We start from the raw sequence: 7,275 nt of genomic DNA, 5'->3' as shown, positions 1-7,275 counted from the left end.
TTTCTCAACATCAATGGCCTCAACTCCCCAAAAAAAGGACATAGATTAACAAACTGGACACGCAATGAGGACCCTGCATTCTGCTGCCTACAGGAAACACACCTCAGAGACAAAGACAGACACTACCTCAGAGTGAAAGGCTGGAAAACAACTTTCCAAGCAAATGGTCGGAAGAAGCAAGCTGGAGTAGCCATTCTAATATCAAATAAAATCAATTTTCAACTAAAAGTCATCAAAAAAGATAAGGAAGGACATTTCATATTCATCAAAGGAAAAATCTATCAAGATGAACTCTCAATCCTAAATATCTATGCCCCAAATACAAGGGCAACTACATACGTACAAGAAACGTTACTAAAGCTCAAAACACACACTGCACCTCACACAATAATAGTAGGAGATTTCAACACCCCACTCTCATCAATGGACAGATCATGGAAACAGAAATTAAACAGAGACATAGACAGACTAAGAGAAGTCATGAGCCAAAAGGACTTAACAGATATTTATAGAACATTCTATCCTAAAGGAAAAGGATATACATTCTTCTCAGCTCCTCATGGTAATTTCTCCAAAATTGACCATATAATTGGTCAAAAAACAGGCCTCAACAGGTACAGAAAGATAGGAATAATCCCATGCCTGCTATCAGACCACCACGGCCTAAAGCTGGTCTTCAATAACAATAAGGGAAAAACGCCGACATATACGTGGAAGTTGAACAATGCTCTACTCAGGGATAACCTGGTCAAGGAAGAAATAAAGAAAGAAATTAAAGACTTCTTAGAATTTAATGAAAATGAAGGTACAACATACCCAAACTTATGGGACACAATGAAAGCTGTGCTAAGAGGAAAACTCATAGCGCTGAGTGCCTGCAGAAAGAAACAGGAAAGAGCATATATCAGCAGCTTGACAGCACACCTAAAAGCTCTAGAACAAAAAGAAGCAAATACACCCAGGAGGAGTAGAAGGCAGGAAATAATCAAACTCAGAGCTGTAATCAACCAAGTAGAAACAAAAAGGACCATAGAAAGAATCAACAGAACCAAAAGTTGGTTCTTTGAGAAAATCAACAAGATAGATAAACCCTTAGCCAGACTAACGAGAGGACACAGAGAGTGTGTCCAAATTAACAAAATCAGAAATGAAAAGGGAGACATAACTACAGATTCAGAGGAAATTCAAAAAATCATCAGATCTTACTATAAAAGCCTATATTCAACAAAACTTGAAAATCTACAGGAAATGGACAATTTCCTAGACAGATACCAGGTACTGAAGTTAAATCAGGAACAGATAAACCAGTTAAACAACCCCATAACTCCTAAGGAAATAGAAGCAGTCATTAAAGGTCTCCCAACCAAAAAGAGCCCGGGTCCAGACGGTTTTAGTGCAGAATTCTATCAAACCTTCATAGAAGACCTCATACCAATATTATCCAAACTATTCCACAAAATTGAAACAGATGGATCACTACCGAATTCCTTCTATGAAGCCACAATTACTCTTATACCTAAACCACACAAAGACCCAACAAAGAAAGAGAACTGCAGACCAATTTCCCTTATGAATATCGACGCACAAATACTCAATAAAATTCTGGCAAACCGAATCCAAGAGCACATCAAAACAATCATCCACCATGATCAAGTAGGCTTCATCCCAGGCATGCAGGGATGGTTTAATATACAGAAAACCATCAACGTGATCCATTATATAAACAAACTGAAAGAACAAAACCACATGATCATTTCATTAGATGCTGAGAAAGCATTTGACAAAATTCAACACCCCTTCATGATAAAAGTCCTGGAAAGAATAGGAATTCAAGGCCCATACCTAAACATAGTAAAAGCCATATACAGCAAACCAGTTGCTAACATTAAACTAAATGGAGAGAAACTTGAAGCAATCCCACTAAAATCAGGGATTAGACAAGGCTGCCCACTCTCTCCCTACTTATTCAATATAGTTCTTGAAGTTCTAGCCAGAGCAATCAGACAACAAAAGGAGGTCAAGGGGATACAGATCAGAAAAGAAGAAGTCAAAATGTCACTTTTTGCAGATGATATGATAGTATATTTAAGTGATCCCAAAAGTTCCACCAGAGAACTACTAAAGCTGATAAACAACTTCAGCAAAGTGGCTGGGTATAAAATTAACTCAAATAAATCAGTAGCCTTCCTCTACACAATAGAGAAACAAGCCGAGAAAGAAATTAGGGAAACAACACCCTTCATAACAGACCCAAATAATGTAAAGTACCTTGGTGTGACTTTAACCAAGCAAGTAAAAGATCTGTACAATAAGAACTTCAAGCCTCTGAAGAAAGAAATTGAAGAAGACCTCAGAAAATGGAAAGATCTCCCATGCTCATGGATTGGCAGGATTAATATAGTAAAAATGGCCATTTTACCAAAAGCGATCTAACATTCAATGCAATCCCCATCAAAATACCAATCCAATTCTTCAGAGAGTTAGACAGAACAATTTGCAAATTCATCTGGAATAACAAAAAACCCAGGATAGCTAAAACTATCCTCAACAATAAAAGGAATTCAGCAGAATCACTATCCCTGTACTCAAGCAGTGTTACAGAGCAATAGTGGTAAAAACTGCATGGTATTGGTACAGAGACAGACAGATAGACCAATGGAATAGAATTGAAGGCCTTGAAATGAACCCACACACCTATGGTCACTTGATTGTTCACAAAGGAGCCAAAACCATTCAATGGAAAAAAGATAGCATTTTCAGCAAATGGTGCTGGTTCAACTGGAGGTCAACATGTAGAAAAATGCAGATCGATCCATGCTTATCACCCTGTACAAAGCTTAAGTCCAGGTGGATCAAGGACCTCCACATCAAACCAAATATACTCAAAGTAATAGAAGAAAAATTGGGGAAGCAACTCGACCACATGTTCACTGGAAAAAATTTCCTGAACAAAACACCAATGGCTTATGCTCTAAGATCAAGAATCGACAAATGGGATCTCATAAAACTGCAAAGCTTCTGTAAGCAAAGGACAGTGTAGTTAGGACAAAATGGCAACCAACAGATTGGGAAAAGATCTTTACCAATGCTACAACAGATAGAGAGCTTATGTCCAAAATATACAAAGAACTCAAGAAGTTAGACCGCAGGGAGACAAATAACCCTATTAAAAAATGGGTTTCAGAGCTAAACAAAGATTTCACAGCTGAGGAATGTCGAATGGCTAAGAAACACCTAAAGAAATGTTCAAAATCTTTAGTCATAAGGGAAATGCAACTCAAAACAACCCTGAGATTTCACCTCACAACAGTGAGAATGGCTAAGATCAAAAACTCAGGTGACAGCAGATGCTGGCGAGGATGTGGAGAAAGAGGAACACTCCTCCATTGTTGGTGGGATTGCAGACTGGTACAACCATTCTAGAAATCAGTCTGGATGTTCCTCAGAAAATTGGACATTGAACTACCTGAGGACCCAGCTATACCTCTCTTGGGCATATACCCAAAAGATGCCCCAACATACAAAAAAGACACGTGCTCCACTATGTTCATCGCAGCCTTATTTATAATAGCCAGAAGCTGGAAAGAACCCAGATGCCCTTCAACAGAGGAATGGATACAGAAAATGTGGTACATCTACACAATGGAATAATACTCAGCTATCAAAAGCAATGACTTTATGAAATTCATAGGCAAATGGATGGAACTGGAAAATATCATCCTGAGTGAGGTAACCCAATCACAGAAAAACACACATGGTATGCACTCATTGATAAGTGGCTATTAGCCCAAATGCTTGAATTACCCTAGATGCACAGAACACATGAAACTCAAGGCAGATGATCAAAATGCGAATGTTTCACTCCTTCTTTAAAAGGGGGAACAAGAATACCCTTGGCAGGGAATAGGGAGGGACAGATTAAAACAGAGGCAGAAGGAACACCCATTCAGAGCCTGCCCCACATGTGGCCCATACATATACAGCCACCCAATTAGACAAGATGGATGAAGCAAAGAACTGCAGGCCGACAGGAGCCGGATGTAGATCTCTCCCCAGAGACACAGACAGAATACAGCAAATACATAGGTGAATGCCAGCAGCAAACCACTGAACTGTGAATGGGACCCCTGTTGAAGGATCAGAGAAAGGACCGGAAGAGCTTGAAGGTGCTCCAGACCCCATATGAACAACAATGCCAACCAACCAGAGCTTCCAGGGACTAAGCCACTACCCAAAGACTATACATGGACTGACCCTGGGCTCCAACCTCATAGGTAGCAATGAATAACCTAGTAAGAGCACCAGTGGAAGGGGAAGCCCTTGGTGATTGTTGGGGGGAGGGTGGTAATGGGGAAGGATAGGGAGGGGAGCACCAATATAGAAGGGGATGGGGAGGGGTTATGGGGATGTTGGCCCAGAATCCAAGAAAGGGAATAACAATTGAAATGTAAATAAGAAATATTCATGTTAATAAAGATAAAAAATGGAATTAGGATATTTCCCTGAGAAAAGTAAAGTTCTATTGAATAAAGTGTAAATTTAAGGGAACCCCCAGAATATACGAAGTGATAAATACAGTACAGAAAAGTTGTGAAAGAAAATGACTGCCCTGCCAAAAATTTGAAATCAATATTTCCGTCCTGAAAGTTAAGGCATAATTTAAAGAGAATCGATGTGTGTTCAGAAAATTGGCTGGAAAGTTTGGTGCTCTGAGATTGATAGAATATTGCTAATACATTAGCACATTATTTTGTAGACTTTTATTCATCTGTGTCACAATTTTGTCATAGTGTGCTAATTAGACATACACTGAGGACATTAAAAACACTGCGACAGCCAATGCTGAGACTCTGTCAGGCAGCAAGGGTCAGATCATAGTGGTCTCCTTTGTTTCACTCAGAGCTGTCGCAAGTCTTTTGTTTCACTTAGACCCTTCTTGGGGTCGTTAGTCCTTATTTTATGCCAGATTTTCACTAGCGGCTGTCTAGTTCTTTCAAATGAGGTCATGAAAATATATGATATACCTTATTCCAAAGAGAACTCCACAAGGATGCTTCTCCAAAATAAAAACTTATCAAATCCCTGAATGCTCTCTGCTGTATCCAAGACAATGATTTCTTTTAAGGCATTGCCCACCATGAAGGCAAAAACATGGAGGAAGATGATAAGGAGCCTCCAGACTGGGATCATGGTGCAGATTGCAGCAAGAATTGCCATGATTGATCCCAAGCACCAAGGGAAGGTCCTGATTTTAATGTGGCAACTTTACACACATAACTGACAGAATTGAAAATAAAAACTGAACACATGAACATGTGTACAACTTGTTCTTGACCCAGAATGTTCTCAATGCTGGATGAGAAGCTGCACAAAACAGACATATTTGTGCCGTGAGGAATAAGGAGAAATTGTGGACAGAAACTTGGAGACCAAAGGACTTCTGAGGTTGGGTTGTGTGTACAGAATATGTGCATGGTCAGATGCAGGGAATGCATGGTGTCCATAAGCAGAATGAGAGAGATGTGGTGATTAGGATGCCTGTCACCCGCTTCTGGCCACCACCTAGGCTATTACACCACTTGTGGATCTCCTTTCTGATGTCTACTTTCTTTTGTGGGTGTATGCTGTCCACCCATTAACTTTTATGTCATCAACATTACTCTGTACCCTGGATTTCGGTGATTCGAATTGCTAAATATAGCTGATTCAAATGCACAGCCTGTGACCTCTATAGTGGAATTAAAGCCTTCTGTCTAGTTGATATAAGCTAGACCTAATGATAAAAAAAACAAAACAAAACAAAACAAAAAAAAACTGTCAAGGGGGGAAACATAGAAGAAAGTGTCTTGATCCTGTCCCTGAAACAGACTTTTCTCCTACACAGTATCCTCCCTTATTTCTCTCAATGCAGAAGTCATTCTTCCTTGACGTCGTTCACCCGAGAAAGCATACCCACTAGGAAACTGCCAGCAGCATGAAGGCAGAAGCTGTGAGGAAACATAATCCCAGAGCGATGACCACGCTGTACTCCCCAGACTAAGAGGTCTCCATGGGAACGTCTTCAAGGTTAGAGTGGAATATTGTTGTCACGTCTATAGATGAGCACTTTGACCATACGCCCCAGACTACGGAGGTCTTTACCGACACGTCTTCTAGATCCTGTCTAGAAACTGATCCTGAAGAGAAAAAAAACAAAAAGCTTGGAGAAGCCGGGAATCGAACCCGGGACAACATACGTGTAAGGTATGCGCTCTACCACTGAGCTACAACTCAAAGCCTCACTCCAGACCTCTTTCCAGCCTATATGAACTGACAGAGACTCAAGCTACTTTTTATAGTGCCTGAAGATATTTATATCACATATTTGTATATCATTATCGACAATTTTTATGTCATCACTTCTATGGGAAAAGAATCGATTTCCAATGCAAACAAAACAAGAACAAGAACCACAACAATTTTGTGCTCTGCAAAAATGGCAGACCTACATAACTTGAGACTATTGTGCTAAATTCATTAGAATGTGCTTCTGAAGGATTAGGAACATCAGGCAATATTGAAGCAGGGATTGGGTAGATGGCATTCTGAGGTTGGGTACAGCGAGTCTACGGTTGCCTTTAGTCTTCTGGGCCTCCCTTCTATGGAGCCTACCAGGAACTCTCTCAGACCCAGGCTCTGCGCCTGCCCAAATCCGGGTATAAATTTTATCTTAGGCAACATTCTACATTTACAAATGTTCTGAGGAAGGAAGAACCTTGAAGATCAAACGCAGGGTCAAGTAAAGAAGCATACAAGAGAAGTTCCTTGATCCAGCCTCTGAAGGAAACAGGGTTTTTTTTGTTTTTTTTTTTTTGTTTTTTTTTTTTATCATTAGGTCTAGCTTATACCAACTCGACAGAAGGCTTTAATTCCACTATAGAGGTCACAGGCTGTGCATTTGAATCAGCTATATTTAGCTATTTGAATCACCGAAATCCAGGGTACAGAGTAATGTTGATGACATAAAAGTTAATGGGTGGACAGCATACGCCCACAAAACAAAGTAGACATCAGAAAGGAGATCCACAAGTGGTGTAATAGCCTAGGTGGTGGTCAGAAGAGGGTGACAGGCATCCTAATCACCACATCTCTCTCATTCTGCTTATGGACACCCTGCATTCCCTGCATCTGACCATGCACATATTCTGTACACACAACCCAGCCTCAGAAGTCCTTTGGTCTCCAAGTTTCTGTCCACAATTTCTCCTTATTCCTCACGGCACAAATATGTCTGTT

The 7,275-nt window shown here is 40.2% G+C and overlaps 1 non-coding gene across 1 annotated transcript; it reads right to left on the bottom strand.

The window, feature by feature from the left end:
* Window positions 1–6,201: 6,201 nt before the first annotated feature.
* LOC134484235 (transfer RNA valine (anticodon UAC)) lies at window positions 6,202–6,270 on the bottom strand. Its single transcript has one exon. It is a non-coding gene; the product is annotated as a tRNA-Val (tRNA).
* Window positions 6,271–7,275: the final 1,005 nt, after the last annotated feature.

The sequence above is a fragment of the Rattus norvegicus genome, chromosome X, assembly GCF_021556685.1.
Source record: "Rattus norvegicus strain SHRSP/BbbUtx chromosome X, alternate assembly SHRSP_T2T, whole genome shotgun sequence".
In the NCBI taxonomy this organism is placed as follows: Eukaryota; Metazoa; Chordata; class Mammalia; order Rodentia; family Muridae; genus Rattus; species Rattus norvegicus.
The sequence above is the reverse complement of the archived record's forward strand: the minus strand, read 5'-3'. Positions and strand labels throughout refer to the sequence as shown.